The sequence below is a fragment of the Mauremys mutica genome, chromosome 2 (genome assembly GCF_020497125.1).
Source record: "Mauremys mutica isolate MM-2020 ecotype Southern chromosome 2, ASM2049712v1, whole genome shotgun sequence".
Taxonomy (NCBI): domain Eukaryota; kingdom Metazoa; phylum Chordata; order Testudines; family Geoemydidae; genus Mauremys; species Mauremys mutica.
The window spans coordinates 37,475,631-37,499,024 of NC_059073.1; positions in this window are offsets into that span (position 1 = coordinate 37,475,631).

Below are 23,394 nucleotides of genomic sequence, written 5' to 3' on the forward strand. Positions count from 1 at the left end.
TGACTTTTGAATGCTTAGTATTGGCAATAATGTAAATCAATGTGTTAGTGTGCGCTTAGGGGACACTGTGCAAGGCACTGGATACTGGACATAATTCTGTAAGAAGAAATTTTGCCCTGGTGAATGATAAATGAGATGATTAAATAGATCATATATATCTCTGATTGCTCTGATACTGTATGCTGCTTTAGGTTCTGTCTTTTGTATGCAACACTGACAAATGGCGGTTATTAAAATTCCACTTTAATTAATCCTGGTATCCTGTCTGTAATAAAAGTTTGACACATAAGAGTGATGGTTAGAAACTGGGGTTTATATCCTGGCCCAATCACATGAAAATGGATCAGGGTAACAGAGTTGTACCTGTGTCATGTGCCAATACCCAGTGATTTCAGTGGCTATTGCTACATCTTCCTTTTTTATTTTAAATCAAATGTAAAGAAAATATAATATTAACCGAGACTTGATGTTTCATATCATATGCTAGTGTAAGGAGTGTTTTGATGGTCTAGCAATGCTAGGTACGGATCCCTTAACTCTTCCTGGACTATTTTGATTAAGTTTTTTGCTGTATGCATGGACTTTTCTGTTTTCACGTATGATGCTTCATAGTAAAGGCTATGGACTGTGTGCCTGCACTGAAACATCAGAGAGAAGTGACAGTGTGAGCTACTCATGAATTGTGGGCAGGAGTGAAAATAACTTAAAGGACTTACCAGTACGCAGTGTGGCTGGGTTCCTGGGCAAGGCTGGGAGTGGGCAGCTCTAGGTCCCTGGAAGTGGCGGGGTCTCAGGTGGAAGGGGCGGGGCTGCGGACAGAGTCCCCAAGCCAGCCCTTCAGCACTGCCCAGTCCCCGCTGCTTGGGGCTCTGGTGGCGATTTAATTGGCTTGGGGCTCCAGCTGCTGCTGCGGTAGCCTGGGGTTTCCGGTCACTGCCAGGAGCCCAGGACCCTTTTAAATTGTCGGGCACCGAGACAGCTGTCCCTTTTGCCCTCTCCTCCCATCAGCGGCCCTACCAATATGGTGCTTAAAGCGTTGCTATGGCAGTACTTTAATGTCAGTTGTGTACCGGCCTGTACCAGCGGCCACTTTCAGCGGCCACTGGCCCATACCAGCTTACTTTCACCTCTGATTGTGGGCCATTATCTGTGAATAACTCATCTGTAAATCACATGGTGAGCAAACTGCAATTTTACACTGTTGTCATATTGTTACTTGATGTGTAATTGATCAATTAAAAAAATTAGTAGTGCACTCAGAGCAGTTAATATTTCCTCTTTAATTTAAACTGATCTGCACCAGCCTTGGACCATAATCAGACTATAAATCACCTTGAACGATTGGTCCATCAGCCCCCACAGAAAGCACCAAGCACAACATATCACCCTATCAGCATAGCGCACCACAGCCCAGAACCCCTGAGCGATCCGCCAGCCTCAGCCTCCCAAGTAGCTAGGATTACAGGCATGCACCATCACACCTGCATACTATAAACATTAGGAATTTCTTTCAGTAACCTGACAACAGTTTTCTCCATAGACAATGTTAAGTTAAAAGATATCGCCTACCCTGCTTACTTGGAAAAGCTTGATTTTAACATAGGAGGACCATATATGGGAGATACATAAGTGCAGGAATGAATTATCCAAAGAAAATTTCTAATGGTTCTATATGGTTATTGGGAATCCAATTTTATTTTAACTTAAATCTCTAATCTTAGTTTCACATTTTCTTATGGTGGTAAAACTCTAATCCTAACCCAATGCAACAAAATATGATAAAAATAAATAAATAAATAAATAAATATTGTACTTTTAGCTCAGATGACTAAAAAAATGAAGCCAGTAGTTTATAACATTGAATGAATTATTAAATATCTATGGTATATTTAAACAAACAAATGCTTGCTGTCACACATGTAAAGATGATTCCCTTGTGTCTCACCAGGAAGAGAATGAATGTCTCTTAATCACATCCTGAGATAGTCACAAATTCCATCAAAGGAAATTTATTCAGACCAGGTGCACCTCTGTCCCCATAAACCTATGATGGTAGATGATAGATGCTAAATATGAATTAGCTGTACTGGATCAAAGACCAGCTGCAATGAAGGGGAGAGAAAGGCCACATTTCTCCATTTTAAAGCGGATGGCATCACAAAATGGTGCTAGATCACTAAGTAGAAGAGAGACTATGTGTAATTACGAAGACCACACAGGTGTCCAAATTGTACAAAATGATTAAGGGTATGTGAAAAAAATCTTATTTTATAATGGAAGTTTGCAAGCCATTGCACAGCTCTATTATTTAAATCTTTAAAGAAATCATGAAAAGGTTTTTGAATCACACTTTCATAATGTTTCGTTATAATACATTTTGACAAAAATCAATGTTTGCAACATCAAAACATAAATCAGCAATTTTAAGGATTTTGCTAACAAACTCACCTTTTAGTGGAAACTAGTCAGTTGTCGCACAAAATGGTTCTGTTTCCCATTTTTGCAGGGTTATTTTTTTCTACCTTGTGAAACTGGAGACTAGTTTCTAAAATTTCAAAAGAAAAGCAAAAGCATGTTGAAGTTTTCTAATTTCATTATGAATATTTTACACAGCTAAATGATCCCATTCTTGCAAAATTCAAGGGCAGCAGATGATAATATATCACGGTTTACAATGGATACTCTCTAAAAGAGAAAACCAAAGTTCTCCTGGACTTTATTCTTTTGCATATCATTTATTTCCCCCAAGAATATCTGCTAATTTTGTATAAAAACCAACACTCCTTCCTGAAGTACTTAATCCTTCAAATTAATTATTCAAAACTATAAGCATCAAGAGCCAACCTTCGAGCTTTCTGAAGCTTGTGGACACAGGGAATGTAAGGGAGAATCTCAGTTTTTAGGGTTTAAGAGAACAGACAGCTTGGCCTCACTTCAGCCAACAAAGGCTGAGGAGGACCTAAAGATTCCCCAAATTCTCAGGCTGACTGTGCACAGAGGTGTAATCAAGGAGACAGGAGTTGGTAACGTTTGTATAGACATGACAAAAACATTGTTTTGCAGGCCCTCCCAATAATTTTGCTTTGTTAATGAATAATAAAAATAGTAAATTCTTCAAATTTAGCATAATCTAACTGCACTACAAAAACATACACCCTGACCATTTTCCATAGCTGATCAATACAGAAAGACAGTCTACCATTTCTCCTCAGTCTCTGATTCCCATTTGATTCAATACAGTTAGCTGATGTAGACTTTGGAAGATTAGTTTGTTGCATAGATTATAAACACATCTTTTTGTTTGTGTTTGTACAGTACCAAGTACTATGGAGTCCACGTCTGGGGCTCCTAGATACTACCACAAAAATAAAATAATAATAATTCCAAAAAAGGATATCAGAATAATCTGCCAGCTACACGATGGCAGGCATGATGGTGTTTCAATTGATACTGTACTCTTTGAACCATTTGAAATCTCCACTGGTATCATGCAGGATTTGTTTGGCCTTTTAGAGCTATACTGAACAAGGACAAAATGGATCTAAAGAGAACAGATAATACATTTCCACACTTATGCAAAACAGTTTAACCTCAATAGGCTGTAAAGTCATTGAAGGGTCTATTTGTGAATTTCTCTGTGATTATGGCTACACTGTGAAGAAACTCTGCTACTGGCCTGCAACTAATAACAGATTGTTTCTTCCCAGCTCCCAAGAATGATGATCTAACTATCAGACAGATTCCTCATATCCAATAGAACAGGAGTATTTTGCACTCCTTAAAAATGGTGACTGACAACACAAGACTAAATAAAGCAACCCATTTCATCTAGCCAATTAGTATCCCCATCTTGACACAGAAAATAAAGCTTAGAAAGCCAGCTCTGCTTCTGGGTTAGCCAATAAACAAATAAAACCATATCTTCTTATGGTGAGCTATGCAAGCAATATCTTGACCAAACATGACATTGTTTTGTGAACTAAGATCAGGGTTTATGCTCCAGTTCAAACTATATCCTGATGTTTGTGTAAGAAATATACCATGCTAATGATTCTTAGAATCCTAGAGTTTAAGGCCAGAAGGGACAACCAGATAACATGAGATCTTAAGTTTCATATTATTCACCCTTTGCTTCAAAAAGATGGGAGATATCTTTCCTTCACCTCTTCAGTCATGTCTCAACAAATATTAAGGCACCAGCCATTATCGTAAAAGGTGAACCTCCTATCAAAATATACTTGCATAATTCTATTGCTATGAAATACATTCATGACCCAAAACGATTGGGAAAAAATTACCCTGCATTAATTTTCTTTCTTAACCTACTTAGTGTGGTACAGTTGGATTGTTAGTTTTTTTCCCCATCAGCAATGGAAATAATCTATACTCAACTCTACTGATAATCTGATATTTTTAAAGCAACAGTGCCAGAGCTTAAATAAACGTAATTACAAAATCTGTTCTTGTCTGCAGCCCCAAATCATTTCCCCATCTTGCTGGGACATTACATTTATCGCTAGTAAACATTGTCCATGTAATATGATGTGCACAGGTGTTTCCTAGATTCTTCCATCTAAAGATGCAATTTTGCTCCAAGTGAAGTCAGCAGCAAAACTTCCATTTACTTCAGTGGGAGAAGGCTCAGGTACTAAGACAGAATGGATGTAACTTAGAGCAGCCTGGAGGCTGTTTTAAATTATGCTGATGGTCAGCATCCCTTCTGGATAGTCCCGGTTTGAGGAATGGCAAAGGTTACTCCCCTTCTCCTCTGCTGTACTGAGCCATGACTGAGGAACTAGCCTTATATTTTTGATATGTTTGAAAAACTGAATAAAAATACATAGCTCATCCTAAATCAGTTATTTCAAACTCTGGCCTGATATGTCTGCTACATCCTTATGGCTTACAAAATGCTAAATCATAGACTCATAGAATATTAGGGTTGCAAGGAACCTCAGGAGGTCATCTATTCCAACCCCCTGCTAAAAAAAGAACCAATCCCCAACTAAATCATCCCAGCCAGGACTTTGTCAAGCCTGAACTTAAAAACCTCTAAGGAAGGAGATTCCAGTGCTTCACCACCCTCCTAGTGAAAAAGTTTTTCCTAATATACAACCTAAACCTCCTGCACTGCAACTTGAGACCATTACTCCTTGTTCCGTCATCTGGTATCACTGAGAACAGTCTAGATCCAGCCTCTTTGGAACCCCCTTTCAGGTAATTGAAAGCAGCTATCAAATCCCCCCTCATTCTTCTCTTCTGCAGACTAAATAATCCCAGTTCCCTCAGCCTCTCCTCATAAATCATATGCTCCAGCCCCCTAATCATTTTTGTTGCCCTCCACTGGACTCTTTCCAATTTTTCCACATCTTTCTTGTAATGTGGGGACCAAAACTGGACACAGTACTCCAGATGAGGCCTCACCAATGCTGAATAGAGGGGAATGATCACGTCCCACGATCTGCTGGCAATGCCCCTACTTATACAGCCCAAAATGCCATTAGCCTTCTTGGCAACTAGGGCACACTGTTAACTCATATCCAGCTTCTCGTCCACTGTAATCCCCAGGTCCTTTTCTGCAGAACTACCACTTAACCAGTCTGTCCCCAGCCTATAGGAGTGCATGGGAGTTTTCCATCCTAAGTGCAAGACTCCGCACTTGTCCTTGTTGAACCTCATCAGATTTCTTTTGACCCGATCCTCCAATTTGTCTAGGTCACTCTGTCCCTACCCTCCAACATATCTACCACTCCTCCCAGTTTAGTGTAATCTGCAAACTTGCTGAGGGTGTAGTCCACGCCATCTTCCAGATAATTAATGAAGATATTGAACAAAACCGGCCCCAGGACCGACCCTGCTTGATACCAGCTGCCAACTAGACATGGAGCAATTGATCACTACCCATTGAGCCTGATGATCTAGCCAGCTTTCTATCCATCATATAGTCCATTCATCCAGCCCATACTTTCTTAACTTGCTGGCAAGAATACTTACAATCAAATACATACAAATTATGACCTAATTAGTTACCTGGTAATTATTCTGTGAAGCACTATGATATAATGCTTGCACTTCTAATTCTAAAATGGCCTCTTTGACTATCCACAAATAAGAATTGCTAGAGTAATAATTCCTGATTCAAATTCCTGATCATTGCCTTTGGATATAAAAAGCAATTCAGCAAAATGGTGTATGTAGTTTTTACTTTTGTACACTTTGCCAACACTTGTACAGCTCATCATGCCAAGAAAGTCTTATTTGATTGAATTGAGCTGCATAGTTAAGACAACACACCCTATTGTGCTGTCATTGAAAAAACTGTCATTTTGTAGGTTAACAGTAATCAAGAGTTATTCAAGTGTTTACTAGAAGTCTAAGCAATGGGACTTACTAATAGCTCTTCTTTTAGAAAGGGTTATCAGTCAACTTTACTTTTATGTTTTGTGTCTTTTATCTAAGGAGCACTTTTTAGGCCTCGTATTTGTGAAAAACATAGTGAGGTCCCATGCAGATTTCAGATTGCTAATCAACTCACATAATTTATCAATGAATGACAACCTATCACATTTGCTTAATGTATGGCATTCTTAAAATAAGCAGGGCTGCAATATTAACACAAAAGGGCTATTTCATTGCCAACAAAAGACTGTTGTACATAAGTTTTTAACAATGTGTTACTGATTCCCAAATGGTGTGTTAGTGATCATAAAACTAGTCTATATACTCATGCCAGTGAAAGCTTAAAGCACAGCACTCTAACTGGGGATGGAAATTGTTGAGTATTATTTAGCAGTTCATCTTTAAAATCACAGAAAATTAATCACTGTGATTCAAAATAAATATAAACTGAAACTCAGTGGGTTAGTCCCTTGTACACATATGTAGGACTGAATCAGGTACTAAAGACTTCCAGTAACTGAAAGAGAAAGTTCTTAGATCTTGGTCATGATGAACTAAGATGCAGATATATGTCAAATAAAATAGGGACATATTTAGATCTCCTCTTTTTTACCCTAGAGCCATCATATTTGCTGCTTTTTTAAATCAAGTTTTAGCAATGTTTATACACACTATGAAGTGTTGCTACCAAGTATAACACTCTTTGAACTGTTCGCCATACATTCATGTCACATGAGGAGTACAATTTTCAAACCAAAATAGGACGCCCACATCCTGCATTAGAATGTTTTTCTTACTAAATAATACGATTCCATGATTCCCTAGATGTATGTATTGCTCTGTACTGAGACATACAGGGAACATCATAAATGCCAAAGTAAAAACTAGTTGCAAAGGCATAAGTTGAATGTTTTAAGGGTTACTACTGTATAATATAGAGAGACTTCTTGCCACACATAGTTCCACCAGATTGGTAGTGTAAAGTTGGCCTACATTTCTGAGACTTAAATTAAGCTGATGCTCCACATGTATCCCATTGACAAGACTCGGCAGCGGCTATCTGTCAGATTCTTAAGCAGCTGAAATTTCCAGAACACCTTCTATGTAAATACTGTAGTCGCCTCTCTCGGCAATGAGGTGTTAAGAACACCACATTTTAAACACGTCCTCACAATATAATTTCAAATTTATAAAAAAATTTAAGGAAAAAACAGTCCATATAGCAAATCCTTAATCACATAAATAACTCTGATGATTTCATTGAGACTGCAATGGGATTACTCACATGAGTAAGGATTGTTCATGTGAATAAGGCTTGCAGGACCAGGCCTTAGTGAAGTATTTAAAACTCGTTTTTGTATGAGGACATGATGAAAACATGTTGTCCTGACCACCGGCAGATGGATAATGAAGATACCTATGGCCCATATTCTACTCTCTTTGACAACAGTAGGGGTCACAAAAGGCTGTGTAAACAAGAAGCAAGTCGATAGGCTAATATTAAACATGCAGTGCTATGAATCAGGGCATCTTGGTTTTATTCCCAGCTTTGCAGCTGATTTTGTTTGTGAGCTTGGGTGAATCACCTAATTTCTCTGTTCCTGAGTTTCTCCGCATGTAAAATGGAGGTGATGACATCACTCTTTCAGTGGTGTTCTGAGGCTGTATTCATTAACATTTATAAAGCACTGTGAAATTCTTGGACAGAAGATGCTATGAATGAACAAACTATCATTATTTAGTGTATCCAAGGCCAGAAAACTTTTAATGAACCATTCAACACAAATGTAATATTCACACCATCTATCCAGGAACATATGTAAAGTATTGGTACTTAACATAAGTATTACTACACCTCATGTTGAGCTGAAGATGGAATAGCTTGTCTGGTTAGGAAGATACTGTAAACGAACTAGCCCACTAAAACTCCGCTATCCTCAGCACCTGCCCTTCATAACTTTAGCTCTTCTCCAATTTTAGGGTTGGCTAATAAAATGTAGTACAAAAGACTGTAAAACTGTGGAAATTAATAGAAATACAAACAGAAAAATATTAATTCAATATTAGAATTATCTTCAAAGTTTGACTCTGGTTATTATTGACCTGAAAACTTACATTTGCAAGTTATATAAAGAAAAAACACATGAATTTTCCCAACTCTAATTGTTGTAACTTATCCATGCATTCCAGCACAAATTTTAAGTGCGCTCCAGAAATGTTTGTTCACTTGCTACAAACCATGTCACAAATCTTCAGTGCGGCAGCTAATATTTTACAAATGATCAAATAAACTGGGATATGTACTCTAAATATGTGACTTAATGAAAACAACTTAAAGATTTATGCTCCATTTAATGTACTTAACTAAAGTCTCATAGGATTGCCAAAGGAGATAAAAACTGCAGCATGGGTTAATGCTTAGTTATCTTTTGGTTAACTTATATAGCTTAGTAATCAAAGAACATGAAAGAAAAACCTTTGATAAAAATTAGCGTATTTTTAAATTCCACAAAAGGCAGTTGCCTTTTATATATGCTACAATGTAAACTTTTATACTTACAAACAAGAGCTCATGGCTAAATATCATTTGCAAATTATAGACAAGAAAGAGTGTTCTTAGTTGTTTGACGTCCTATAAAAAGTCCAAATCAGTTTTGTGAGCAAGACGAAGAATGTGAAATGATAAGAAGCACTGATATGACTACATAGTTCTTTCTCCCTCTAGTTTTATAAGAAAACAGCAAAAACAAATGTGATTCTATAATATAGAAAATGACACAATAAATAAGAGAAAAATAAATGAAATACTAGGGACATATTTATTTATCTGTCCACTAAACCCAAAAGCTGGCAAGTTGCCAACAACACTATAAGACATTTGTTTGGTCAGGCCTTTGAATGACCCTTACTAGTGCATTGTATTAACAATGTTGTTTATTTTTATTATTATATTACTTTGTGGGTGGTTATTTTTATTGATGCAAGTGCTGTGAGGATGCCATTACATATTTGTAAATAAAAATACACACCTATGCTATTATCATTATTATATCTGAAATCAATGTATCAACTAGATCTAGCCTAACATCCAAGATAGACAGTAATCTCAGAGTCCCACCACTATCTTTTTACGTTCAGTCTTCATTGCCTGGGTATGCTGGAAGAAAGACAGGAGACACAGGATGTGGTTTAATTAGTCCGCAACTTTATTCCAAAATGTCTGGGCATGCTTGGCAGATAAAATTTGTACAGTGCAGGTAATTCCATAATCATTTACAGATACCCAGGGGGCTGTTCGCAGCCCTCCCTTTTCCCCATCCAAATGCTTAGCCAACCTGTTGCTGGGACCTCACCCCCACCCCCACTTGAATGAGGGTTAATGGGGGCTATAAATTGGAGGTTTGACTCCCTGCTGTACCAATCATAGGAGCTCTGACACCCACTCCATTTCCACTCCTTTAAAGGATACCTCCTTTAAATCATTTTCCAATCCATTTTCTCTGCTCACCATAAGCATTCCCTATGAAGCACCTACACTGGAGATCCGCCCCAAACATACGTAATGACTTGCAACATCAAAGCCTAATCCCCCTTTCGTTTCCCACACACACACACACACACTTAGCCTCCAACCCACTGTGTGGAGGCAAAAAAAAACAACCCACCTCACCTCGCCAATCTGGTGGTAAGGGAAAATGTCTTTCCAGGCTTCCCCCGAGATAGGAGCAACTAGCGTAATGCCCAGTGCAGATCATGACAAAACCTGGCATTTAAGCTACTTCCATGACTGGGAGGGTGAGTTCAGCTCAGCTTGGTCCAGGTGAAAATGAGGGCTTTTGCTGCACAGATGTGGGCATAAATAATTCCCTTCTCATCTGGTCACCTGGTGCGAGGGGATGGGGGAGAGATAGGTCAGCATCCCCAAACTGACCTGGTATGGAGCTGCCTCCATGTAGGAGGTAACTCTAGCTCTCTAACCCTTAATGGGGCAACTCTTCTTCTCCAACAAGCCAGACAAAGGGCCCCACTGCTTAATATGGGATGAGGTAATTGTTTCAGATTCAGAGCTACCAAGTTCACATGTCATTGAGCAAAATGATTGAAAGAGTTCTTTAAGCTGATCTGGTGTGTATGTCTCTTGGTGGAGTACCAGGGAACAGAGCAAATAATAAAATAGAGAGATTTTACTTGTCTCAAAGACCATTAAATGAGATGTCACTATGCAAGAAGTAAGTGGGTACAAATGAAGATAGAGGGACAGACGTTAATTCTATACAGGCCTACAGACAGATTTTGGTTTCCTCTCTTTCTGAAGTGTTACTTTGACGTACAGGAAGAGTAGACCCTGCTGACGGAGACCTGTATAGATGGACACTGGTAGTTTTGGAAGGATTAGATTTTTATAATTAAGTGTCGGTAAATGTCAATTTCATTGTGCAAACACAAACTGACAAAAGATATTTCCATGGATACTAGAAATTTACAAGTATACAAAGAAAGAAAACTGATGCTTGAGAACTTAAAGTTTGATCTAAGGATATTTACTCTATATATTTTGACAGGTGATATTGGCAACTTTTGTTTTAATGGTAACAAAACTTCAACTTTTTGAATTTCAACATCTACTTTCATTAAATTATTATCTGACATCCCCTCCACAACTTCCTGCAATTGTGAAAATTTATATAAATAATGAATATTGATATTATCTGTCAAAATTATAAAAAATAAAAATTGAATTTTGCTAAGCTTAGATACTGGTGATAGAAAGGGACTCAAGATCAGAAAAAGAAGAGAAGTCTTAGTATATTTATTTCCTATCACCTTGACCGCCTACCCACCCACCCACCCCATCCCATCCCTTATCTTTTTCTGCACCTGGATTCCTAGCCAGTTAAGAGTATATTATTCCATAGGTACATGGTGTCTAACCTCTCTTGGTATAGCTAGTTTGAGAGATCCTACAGTAACAACCTTCTGAAGATTTGTATGATTGCAAACCATATCACCACAAAATTATTTTCAGTTCACATTTATTATGAAACAAGATTCTGATCTTTGTGGTTCTAACAGAGTGGACTTTTGTGAGGGTGAAAGAAGAACATCTTTGTGGCTGTCCAGAGAGACTGGGAGAGCATGCTGAGGGGCTGGTATCTGTAACCTTAGTCCTCCCTCTTGATGGCTAAATGTCAGCAGGGATCAGTGTTATTGAAATTAATCCAACCACAATGATGGCATAAAGACATGTATTTATACCTCTATTGACTTTTCACGTTCTCTGGGTAATTGTTGTAACATTTTCTTAAAGGCCAAAGACCTTTTGATGATAAATATATCTCATTACATGGAATTTTATATGTAATCACCACATGAACCTCAGTGTAATTCAATGGGTGTATTTACCATATGTTAATCCTAGCATAACAAGACTTTAACCTATTTCACTTAATTACAGGCATATCATCATATACACTGTAAAAAGGGTTTTTTTCTCTTATGTTTCTGAAAAGCCCTTTAACTTTCTTAACCCTTTTGTGACTTACCTATCAGAAATTCCAACTTTCCCTGCTTCTGTCCAAGGTGAGGGCAAAGCCCAGGGATGCATGCTACTGTTATTTGTGCTATTGGTGAGGAGATAGTCACTGAGGGACAAGCTTTTTCACTTGTTTGTGCTAGCTTCATGGTGCTATTTCATTGACTCGTTTTGTGGCACTCTCTCCACTTGTATTTGTATCATGCTCGGGCTTTGGCAGCCAAGGCTCTTTTAAACCAAGACCCAAGTCAAATAGCACCTTTAAACGTTAGGTAGGTTTAAGGTATTATTTGTAAGATGTATTTTGATATAACTGAGTAATAAAACCCTGTAAAAGCTGTGTCCCTGACACAAAACTTTCATATTCATATTGCAGAAATCAACAATACATTAAGAATTCTCCATCAAGATCTTAATTATACATTGTGATCTGGATACATGTAAACTGTAGTTTACATTCCACATAGAATGATAACCACAAAAATGTAGAAACAGATCCTCCGTTCATATAAATCAGTATAACTCCATTTAATTCAATGGGTCTATGCTGATTTATGCCAGCTGAAGATCCAGCCATCCTCTCTCACTTAGGACTTTAGCTGAGACATGTTTTTGCATGCTTCATGTCTGTGCCAAAGGCCAACTAGTTTTAAAGACAAAGTTGTTGATTTCTGTAGAACAATAACACATAATGTACAGTGCTTCCATGAGGCCAAAAAGAATATTCAAGGAACAACAGATACTGTATATCCCAAGAAACTAAAAGGCTTAATTATACACAATGTAGGCATGTTATCTATCTCTTTCAAATAACATACCTTACATTTTGAGTTTCCTGAAATTTCTAAACAGAGAAAAATGTCCATGAAGGAACACCTCTGATTTGTTATTCTTTTAAGTGTAATGCACAAATTAAGTTGGGAATTATAGCTAGTACCATGCTTTCTAAGAGAAAAAGGGCTATTTAAATCATCACCTAGTGAGTGGATAAAATGAACATAGGATGCTACTGACTAGAGTGGACATTGCCTTTATCTACCTCATTCCAGTGAATTAGATGACCATAAAATTCTACAATTTTACAGCTGATAAGAATCACCACATAAACGGTGACTGGTATCACAGCCTTTGATCAATGGCATGAATTCACTACACTATTTGAAATTTAGAGTCTAACTTGACTATACTTTAATGTTAAAATGAAAGTACACAGTAAAGTATAAAGAAAGCCAAAATGACAATGTAGAATATGATCCAAGTGTTGCTTTGTTCTAGACACGTGTCATCACATAAAACTTGTACATGGAAACCAGTAAGAGACAATTGCTCCCATGAGCAGCTCAGAGAAGGGACTGTGATTCAGGAATAACCTGGCCCTTATGTGTGTGCAGGGATCTTGATGTTGTATTACCGAACACTAGCATTCAAAAATCATAAAATTTGCATAAAATGAGATTTTAAAAATAATAAATTTTGGGGTTCTTTTTCTTTGCCTTCTGGTTTTTGAGCCTGCAGCGTGCTTTCACTTCACACTTTCAGGCTTTTCTTCACAATTATTAGAGCTAGAAATGGTCTTTTCTCAAACAAAACAAAGCAAAAAATGCTGAGCTCCTCACCAAATGACATGCCTTTGAGAGCCAGGTTTCAAGAAGAGCACCAAAATTGTTAAAGTTGGAACCACTGGGGGATCACAGAATCATAGGGTTTTGAAGGGACTACAAGAGTCATCTAGTCTAACTCCCTACCAAGATGCAGGATTTGTTGTGGCTAAACCATTCAAGACAGATGGCGATACAGCCTGCTTTTACAAGCCCACAATCTCCTTAGGCAGTCTGTTCCATTGGCCTATTGTTCTTACAAATTAGGAAGTTTTTTTCTGAGATTTAATCTAAATCTGCTATGCTATAGTTTGAACCCACTGCCTCTTGTCCTGTCCTCTGTGGAAAAAAAGAACAACTTTTCTCCATCTTTTTAATGACAATCTTTCAAGTATCTGAAGACCACTATCATATCCCCCCTTAATCTTCTCTTTTCCAAACTAAACATATCCAGTTTCTTCAGCCTTTGCTCATATGACTTCCATTACATTCTTTTGATCATCTTTGTTGCTTGCATCTGGATCCTTTCCAGTTTCTCTACAGCCTTTCTACCAAAACTGGACACAGTACTCCAGCTGAGGCCTAACCAGCTCAGAGTAGAGTGGTACTATCACCTCCTGTGACTTGCATGCTATTCCTCTGTTAATGCTACTTAAAATTGAATTAGCTTTTTTTGCAACAGTGTCGCATTGCTGACTCATATTGAGGCTGTGATCCACCACAACTTCCAGATCCTTAGCATACTGCTACCAAGCCACTTTCTCCCCATTCTGTATTTGTGCATTTGGTTTTTCTTCCCTAAATGTAGCACATTTGTCTTTGTTGAATTTCATTATGTTGTCTGTAGCCCAATTCTCCAGTTTATCAAGATTCCTCTGAATTTTAGCTTTATCCTCCAAAGTATTGGCACGCTCCCCCACAGCTTTGTGTCATCTGCAAATTTGATCAGTATGCTCTCTATCCCTACATCCAAATCATTAATAAAGATGTTAAACAACACCAGACCCAGAACAGATCCCTGTGAAGTCTCTCTTGAGACCTCCCTCCAATCTGACATCATTCCAGTAATAGTTGATTCACTGTTTTCCCTAGGTGTGATTGGACTGCTTCATGGTATACAGTAGGATGAGGCCTATTCTCTGCTTCCTCCCTGCTTCTCCCTGGTGCCTTTTGGATGCGACCCAGAACCAGTCCCTGCACTCCTCAGATGTGCACTCACAGAAAGCCCTGTCCCTCTTCATTTCCCACAGATAAACTGGCAAGTCATTTTACTAGCAGAATTCTTCATGAGGACAATGAGTTTTAAATGCACATTGAAGAATACACACAGAAATGAATTTTGAATTCATTAGCATAATAACCACTGCAAACCTGTCTAAGTTTTATCCTTATAAAGTCAAAAAAGAGAAAAACATACGAAGTGGCTTATGTGTCCAAACAAACCAAACAAATGCATCTTGAAATCTGAATACTCCTAGTAAACTGCACATAAATAAATTACCGACCAAGAGCGAAATCCTTGCACTGTTAGAGTCAATAGCAAAGCTCCCACTGATTTGGATGGGGCCAGTATTTCACCCCAAGATTTTCAAAATTAGCTTTATTGAAGAGAGGGATTGCTGATCTCCTTTGTAAAGTGCCTTGAGATTGACAGATGAAAACCACTATGTAAGAGCTAGGTATTATTAAGAAAAAATGTGATTAAGTCCATTCATAGGGAGGAAAGAATAATAATTCTGACATCACAATCCTTGCATTATATTTTGAGAGCAAACTGATAAGAAAGGGGAGGCTGGACTGCTAAAAGCTTAACCCACAAATATTTAAAAGGAAAATAAGGTAAATAAGTTACTCCATTCATGGTTTATCAGTGGTATATACACACACAAAGTATGTATATATATGTATTGTGGTGTGTGTGTATGTTTATATATATAAAAATATAAAGGATCTTTCCTTATCTCCCCAGCCTCTTCCTCACTAACAGCATGGTTGCAGCCTTCCTTGGAACGACTTTTAACTTCCACTTTTTTGTTAGGACACTAAATTAGCAACATTAAACTAGCCTTTAATTTAGGATTCCATTTCAGACAAAGTGAAAGTTAAAAGCCAGCAGGTTACAACCAGAGCATTACAGAAAACGGGCTCTACACTGATTCAGTGGGTGGAAGCTATTAACATGTCTGCAACACTTAGCTTTATACACAACCACCCTGCTTTTAACTTCAGCCCTGGTCACTAAGGTCAGGGAGCAGAGCTGACTAATAGTGTCACTTATCTACCATCTTACATTGTCCATCCCTGCAGCGGCATGATGGACAGGAGCCGGAGAAGTAGTATAGTAACCAGCACTGGGTAGAGAAGAGCTAATTGAGTCTTTATTAAATGTTGCATGATAGGGAAATGAGTGTCATACCTCCACAGTTATAAAGCTACTGAAAAGAAAGCCACTTAGCCGTTCATGAAACACGGTTAACACAATAATGAATGGGACAAGGTGCCTTATTGTCAAACAGGTGGTGGACTTTCATTTTGCATGAAGGAACCTGAGTGCTCAAATTGCTCTAACCAACTGTAAAGAAACTCAGAAACATAGTTCCCAGCCCATTATTTCAAGTTTAAAATAAAAAGCAATATATGTGATGAGATGATTTTACAGAAACTGATTCTTCAGAAGTTTCAGCTGATAAATGCATACTCAAGACTGCAATATGCAGTAGGGCATTAAAATAGAAGTATAAGCCAGTGAAGCCTGAAGCATTCATTCAATCACATCATTTTCTAATATAAAATAACAGCGTGGTTTTTTAGAAGTTATTTTATACCTTCCCTTCAATGTAATTAAATTTATACGTGTCATTCAATGGAGAAAGGAAACACACCAGAGAGTATTTCTCAGGGCCAACCCATTGATCTGCTAGCAGAGAAACATGAAGAGGATCCAGATTCAAGCCCAGAGCCTGCTCCTGGAATTGCAGTGTATCAGACTGTTGTGGCAATGGTGTGTTAGAGAGAGCCCTCTAACCAGTTAAAGGAATAGGATGAAATAAGCTAGAGAGAGATTCCAGCCTTCCTTGTTTAAGGGAACTGTTGTCCCCTTATTAAAACTCAATGGGGGTGTTTTGGTTGGCTAGCTCCCAGTACCAAAAGAAAGAGGAAGGGTTGATGGGAAATCAGGACCCTGAGACTGACAGTCCCCAGGAACAATGGGGAGAAGCCAATGCTCTAGGTCAACCTGATTGACAGGGCGGGCAGGCTAATAAGGGAGTCAAGAGGCTTGGGGGCTCCGGTCCTTTGTGTGAACTGGAATTGCCTGCATCAGACAGAGTGGGGCCGAGCTAAGGAGAAAGCAGAGGCCCAAGCTGAGCTGGGGAGCAGAGCCGTGCCAGCCAAAGGGGCCAGAAAAGCAGCCCAGGAAGCAGGTCAGAGCTGGGAGCAGAGTCACAGAAGCAGCCCGGAGAGCAGACCTGTCCTGGGAGGAGTTATAGCAACCAGAGCCAGAGGGGCCAGAGAAGCAGCCCAGGGAGCTGTAGGCAGAACAGCAGCAGCAGCCGTGCTGAGGCAGAGTGGAGCTGGAGCTGAAGCATTCAAGAGACGAGTGTGTTGAGTGGCTGGGGAGACTGAGGGGGACTCCGGGCAGCGGGTCCAGCACAGGGAGACACCTCCAGCCAAGCCAAGATGCCTTGCAAGCCATACTTGGAGGCGGATTGTAACCCTGATGGGGTGGGGCGACACTGGGAAGAAGGGTCCTGCCACCTAAAGCCTGAGGGTGTGTGGCCACTGCCAGAGCAAATGTCCGACCCGTTTAATAAATTGTATTTGCTTTGAACTGTATGTAATGATGAGTGGGTCACGGAAGCATCCAGGGCAGAGAGACCACAACAAGGTTGGGGTGTCGAGCCCCCCAAGAATCCTGGGCCCAGCCTTGTTGGGGTTACAAGGACTCTGCCACACAGGAGACTGGAAGGGGAGCCCTTGAGGGCAGGCAGGCCTCTGGGTAAAGGAAGTGTGAGCGAGGACTCAGGCTAGATCTATAATAGGGGGTGGGGTCAACCTAAGATACGCAACTTCAGCTACGCATATAGCGTAGCTGAAGTCGGCATATCTTAGGTCAATTTACCTGGCCGTGAGAACGGCAGTGAGGTCCCCTGTCGACTCTGCTTCCGCCTCTTGCCACGGTGGACTTCCAGAGTCGACGGCAGAGTGATCAGAGATCAATTTTATCATGTCTACACTAGATGCGATAAATCGATCCCCAATAGGTCAATCACTACCCGCCAGATCGGCAAGTAGTGTAGACGTACCCTTAGATCCCTTCACTAGCTCATTTCACCAGGGTAGTGTATAAGCCAGGGAATTTCCCCACACTAGCAGGACCATTCCCCTGCTTACACGTGAATGGAGAGAGTCACTACAATGCAACAAAGCAGGATGGGAGAGAGAATAATTAAGGACTCAGTTCTGCAAGATACTGAAAGCACTGTATGAGGTTCTCAGCACTCTCAATTCCCATTATCTTTCGAAGAGCCCAGCACCATAAGGGACAATTCTCTGAATGGGGATCTTCTATGAGCCCATTTTGGAACATAGACACCACAGATTAAACGGCTGATAGTTGAAACTGGACAAATTCAGACTAGAAATAAGGCATATATTTTTAACAGTGAGAGTAATTAACCATTAGAACAACTTACCAGGAGTGAAGTATCAGAGAGGTAGCCGTGTTAGTCTGGTTCTGTAGAAGCAGCAAAGAATCCTGTGGCACCTTATAGACTAACAGACGTTTTGCAGCATGAGCTTTCGTGGGTGAATACCCACTTCTTCGGATGCAAGCAGTGGAAATTTCAGGGGCAGGTGTGTATATATAAGCAAGCAAGAAGCAAGCTAGAGATAACGAGGTTAGATCAATCAGGGAGGATGAGGCCCTGTTCCAGCAGCTGAGGTGTGAAAACCAAGGGAGGAGAAACTGGTTCTGTAATTGGCAAGCCATTCACAGTCTTTGTTTAGTCCTGAGCTGATGGTGTTAAATTTGCAGATGAACTGGAGCTCAGCAGTTTCTCTTTGAAGTCTGGTCCTAAAGTTTTTTTGCTGTAGGATGGCCACCTTAAGATCTGCTATTGTGTGGCCAGGGAGGTTGAAGTGTTCTCCTACAGGTTTTTGTATATTGCCATTCCTAATGTCTGATTTGTGTCCATTTATCCTTTTCCTTAGAGACTGTCCAGTTTGGCCGATGTACATAGCAGAGGGGCATTGCTGGCATATGATGGCATATATTACATTGGTGGACGTGCAGGTGAATGAACCGGTGATGGTGTGGCTGATCTGGTTAGGTCCTGTGATGGTGTTGCTGGTGTAGATATGTGGGCAGAGTTGGCATCGAGCTTTGTTGCATGGGTTGGTACCAGGAGTGGCGCTGGATTATCCACCAATGACAATTTTAAAATCAAAATTGTTTTTTTTCTAAAAGATACGTTGCTAGGAATTATTTTGGGGGTAAATTCTATGGCCGTGTTATACATGCGGTCAGATTAGATGATCACAATGGTCCTGTCTGACCTTGGAATCTCTGAAAAAAAGAACAAAACAAAGATTGATACAAATATTCAATATTATTTGTAACTTCTCAGAGACATTGTTTAATCTGATCTCTTTTACAGAGATTGCAAAATCATTCCAAGAGTGTAATTATTTCACCAAGCTCAGTAGTAAATTTTCCAATTTTAGTATTTTGGGCCAGATTCTAGCCCCAGTCAGGGCATCTGCACTACTCAATAAATTATTCTAAACAGGCAGCCAAAGATTCTCTAGGCATGTGGGAAAACCTAGCTGGTATCCACCATCACTTCCCAGCCTCTAAGTATAGGTGGTATATTGAGGCATACCAATAGCATGTCAGTGAGAGCAGGCATGACTGGCATGTGTTGCGCCTGAGTGATGTCCTGCCAGTGTAACAGCCCCTAAGGGACTGATACAAATAAGAACAGTTTATAGCAGCCCTGAGACTACTCTAAATTTTGCTGGAGCCAAATCAGACCCCAGCATCCCCTGGGCTTGGAAGAGTGCAAAAGTGGCTTAACCTCCCACCTCCTCAGTTGAATTGAGCGCTGATGAAGCTGAGGATCTAGTGCTTTCTATGTAAACCTGAGTGTAGTGGGACAGCTGCCCCACTCCAGGAGAGCAGGGGTTAAAAGCAGCCCTTGGAGAGGGCTGTGGCTGAGACCTAATTAGAAAAGGGATTAAAAGCAGCTGAGGGAGGCTGGCTGGGGGTAGCTGGCGCCAGGTGTGGCTAACTCAATCAGTGCACAGCTGGCCCTGATAAAAGGGCTGTGAGCCAGGAGACATGGAATCTCTTTAGCTTTGGAGTGAGAAGGGCCTACCTATCTGGGAGCACAGGGTGCCTCAAGCAGAGCTGTGCTATGGAAGGGCAGGCAGAGCTGGGGAGCTCTGGCCTAGTGAGTGCTGAAGGCCAAAGGAGGTACTGGGGCTGCAGGGAGACAGCTGGGCCAAGAAAGGCAGTAAGTCCAACCTCCTTGCCAGTGATAAGGGGCCATTACAGACTGCAGTTTTACCCAGTGAGGGGGGCTAGATGATCAATGGCAGTAGCCACTGAGGCAAGGTGGGTATAGAGGGCTGGGGGTTCCCTTGGGAGGGGAGACCCAGAGTGTGGGGGTGCTGCTGTGGGCAGAACCCCAAAGTAAAAGGCACCAGGGTCTGGGAGGGACATGGGGGCCTGAGGCAGGAGAAACATTGGCCAGCAGGAGGCGCTCTAAGTGCTGGAATTGAGCTAATTCCTGGATGACCAGCAGGAAGCACCGTGCTGGTGAGTCCATGCTATGCTACACTTAGAAAAACAAATAGTTGTGCATTAACATTTAGGTTTTACCATAGTAAATCATTTGAAAAACAGTTTAACAGATTTATATCTAATTTTTGCATTAAAAATTCATCCACAGTGTTAAGAATAAAGTTAGATAAGTAAATAAATCTAAAAGATTCCATAATGTCCCATGTATATGGAGACACTTTACTTTTTCCCAAATCAATAGACTCTGTCTGAGTATTTATATGGTCCCAATTACCATAGTATCTAAGCACCTCACAGTCTTTAACATATTTAGCCTAACAACACCATGTGAGTTAGGGGGGTACTATTATCCCTGTATGATAGACAGGGAACTGAGGCCCAGAGAGACTAAGTGACTTGCCCAAGAGGACACTGAAAGGTTGCGGCAGAGCAGAGAAATGAACCTAGGTCACAGGCTGCCATATTAATTAATGGACTACACTTCCTATCTAACATGACAGTATGGTGTCCTGACCCTCCTCTTGTGGGAATACCTCCCTGCCCATGGTCCCCCACCTTGCTCTTCCCAGCTGCTCACCACTCTTGGCTCCAGTATTACTTGTGGTATAACGGGCCTTCTGTTATCCTAGTTCTGGTCCTGTGGCTTCCTGCTGTAGCTCAGCCCTGGCTCACCGTCTGAGCGACTGGTCGCTGCTGCTCTGGCTCCAGCTCCCCAGCTCCGGGCTGCTTTTCTGCCTCCAGCTACACTCTGCCTCTGAGCTGCTTTTCTGGCCCCTCTGGTTCTGTCCCGTTGCTTTTCCCCAGCTCAGCTCTGGCCTCCAGCACTATCCTTGGCTCTGCTCTATTCTGCCCCTGGCAGCCCCAGCTCACACAGAGGACATGCCCGCTGGGCTCTTGACTCCCTCATTGGCCTATCTGCCCTGTCAATCTGGCTGACTTGGAGAGCTGGCTTCTTGCCATTGGCTATAGGGGACTGTCAGTCTCAGGATCTTCAGTCCTTCCTCTTTCTCCTGGTGGTGAGAGGGCCAACCAAAAAAATAAAAATAAATAACCCCACTGAGTTTCAGTAAGGAGCCAACAGCCCCCTTTCATTCAGAAACTCAGAACTGTAGGTGGGTGGGTGTGGGGGGTGATTAAGGCAAGTTGCTGAAGTTGTAAAAATCTTCAGAGAGGTAATACCCCTGGCGATAGCTTGCGTATACTGGTTCAAGATGGGTTTTCCAGAGACTGGGAAACAAAGAAAAGGATTTTGGTATAGAAGCATGAGCTTGAACTGACTCATGATCTTCCTTTTTATTCTACCGACAGGACCTTGGAGTCTAAGGGGACTCCAAGCTTTATTGAAGGGTTGGAAAGACTGACACCCACCAGAGCCCTATGCTGGAGTTGGGGGTGATGTCTGATAAGCTTTTTGTAAGCATGCAGGAAATTGTATTGTTTTTATGTGTGTTCTCTGTGATGCTTTTGCCTTAAGAATAACCGGACTGCTGATAGAGCTGCATGGTCACTTGTAATGGCTGGGAATACACTGTTCATAGGCCTGGGATGGGTTATTGCTGGATACTTCCCAGAAGTGTAACTTAATAGAGTTACAGCCTAGTTAAATCTGGCTCTTAGAGGCTAAAATGATTATTTCTGGGTGTTTTTGTGTTTGTGTTGTGGTGGTGGCAGTTGTTTTCCTTATCTGGTAACTCAAATGGCTTGTTTGCAGTATGAATAGATAGTTCCTTCAATGGAGTGCTGCTGAGGCCAAAATGATCAAACCTATATGTCTGTATTTAGGCCCAGAAATACATATTTATGTACCTAAAGAGAATTGGCAACAGGGTTTTCTCAGCATCTCTGAAAAATCAGGCCACACCTATTTAGGTGCCTAGATTTGTATTGAGGAGCCTAACTGTAGGCCCCCAGATTAAAAAATATTGGCCTTCTTTACAAGGAAAATTTCTAAGAAAATAGAAAATGAGTCTGTAGAAGATTGTCACCTCTTGAGTGCCCCCTTGATGTCTGGGTGCAGTGCTGCCATTCTCTTTGGCTCTCGTGAGCCAGGAGGAGGAGATCATAGATGAAGAAGAGGAAGCTGTGGAGCCCATTGCTGTGTGCACTCAAGACCCCTTCTCCACTCCAGAGGTGTCTAGCCAGTGTGAGCGGTCACTGTCTGCTGAGGCAGAGGCAGGAGAGCAGAGCGCTGGTAAGTTGCTTTGCTTTGACAATGCATAAAGCAGGTTGAGGGCACAGAAAAGTACAAAGGTAAGACAGACACGTTTCGTGAGGTGATTCTGCACTCCCAAGCAGAGAAAGATGATAAAAATAAATGGAGAGAAAAGTGGAAAAGGAGAGAACCGAGACTGAAAAGAGAACAATGTATTCCATCGGGAAGCCACGGAGAGGCTAACCAACATTTTGGAGCATCAGACAGATATGTTGCATTCTCGCTTTACACTGCAGAGTGACCTGATGCAGGCCCGCCCCCCATTGCAGCAAGTGCAGAATTCTTTCCCATGTACTCCGCAAACTCCCACTGCACATTCTTATGGGCTCGCTGCACATTTTTCCATTCCCCCACAGTGCACATCCCCCGACAGCTTGTTAAACGACAGCTGGAGTTATACACAGCTGTGAGGTGTACAGGTCTCCTACCCCCAACCCTGTTCACCCCATCACTGAGGATGGCTATATGTACATGTGGTGGTTTCTCTTTTTATTAAATAAAAGCACAATTTTTTCAAAAAGAAGAAAGCTTTATTTGTGTGTTCACATTTCTTTACATGTCATAGAATATCAGGGTTGGAAGGGACCTCAGGCTCCTAAACATTTTTATTGCTCTTCCTTTCCCCATCCCCACCTCCAGTTACAATTTCTCTGTATAGTCCAAATTCCATTGGCCTATTTGCATGCTATTTACATTTTAATTGTTGTCTAATTTGCCGTCCACTATCACTCCTATTACTCTCTCAGCATTACTACTTTCCAGTTTTCACTCTCCCATTAAGTCTGTGTTCTGATTTATATTCACACACATGTAATAAGTAGAGTTTTTCCAAGATACAATCTTTTTA